The sequence below is a fragment of the Rhodotorula toruloides genome (genome assembly GCF_000320785.1).
Source record: "Rhodotorula toruloides NP11 unplaced genomic scaffold Scaffold12, whole genome shotgun sequence".
Lineage (NCBI taxonomy): Eukaryota > Fungi > Basidiomycota > Microbotryomycetes > Sporidiobolales > Sporidiobolaceae > Rhodotorula > Rhodotorula toruloides.
The window spans coordinates 363,103-363,670 of NW_015622972.1; the positions used below are offsets into that span (position 1 = coordinate 363,103).

At 63.0% G+C, this 568-nt stretch overlaps 1 protein-coding gene across 1 annotated transcript in view; it reads left to right on the forward strand.

Annotated features, from left to right (window-relative positions):
- Window positions 1-568, forward strand: part of RHTO_01242 (uncharacterized protein) — a gene marked incomplete at both ends in the record, with an annotated part of 5,033 nt that overhangs the window by 1,217 nt on the left and 3,248 nt on the right. The gene's annotated exons all lie outside the window — the stretch shown is intronic.

Here is a 568-nt window from a genome sequence, read left to right on the forward strand (position 1 = left end):
ATTGCGGCTGAAAAGAGAATGACTTTGGCGCACTCCGCACCCGGAAAGCGAAAGAGAGAGCGACGCGAGCAGCTTTCCCTCTTCCTTCGCCTCTTCCCTTCCTCTCGCCTCGAGAGCAACGCCTTGCGAGCACTCGCCGGCACTCCTGAAGGCTCCCTAGGGCCTTGCGATGCTGCAGCATCCACCCGCAAGTCCTCCCGCCTGCTCTTCGTCTTCCTCATCGCCTCATCGCTCCTTCCCTCTTCACCGCTTGCACTCGCTCGGGGCGCCTTGCGCTGCACTGGACTGGACGTTTCTTCCACTCTTGAGGCGCTCTGACTGCGTTGAGCTGCCTAACCTGCCCAACGAGCTTCTTGAACGCCCTCCTCGCCAAGTTCCGTCGTCCCACCTCCTCCTCCCTCTCTCCCCTCGCAAGTCCCGCCGTGCTACCGGTGCTACCGACCCCGAGTCCATGCACGCCAAGCTCAGGCGCATACTCTCGCCTCCCCGTCGCACCGCAGCTTTTTCCTCCCTTCATGCGACTGCGCTCCAACTCGCCTCGTCCCACCCTCGAGGCGGACAGGACCCT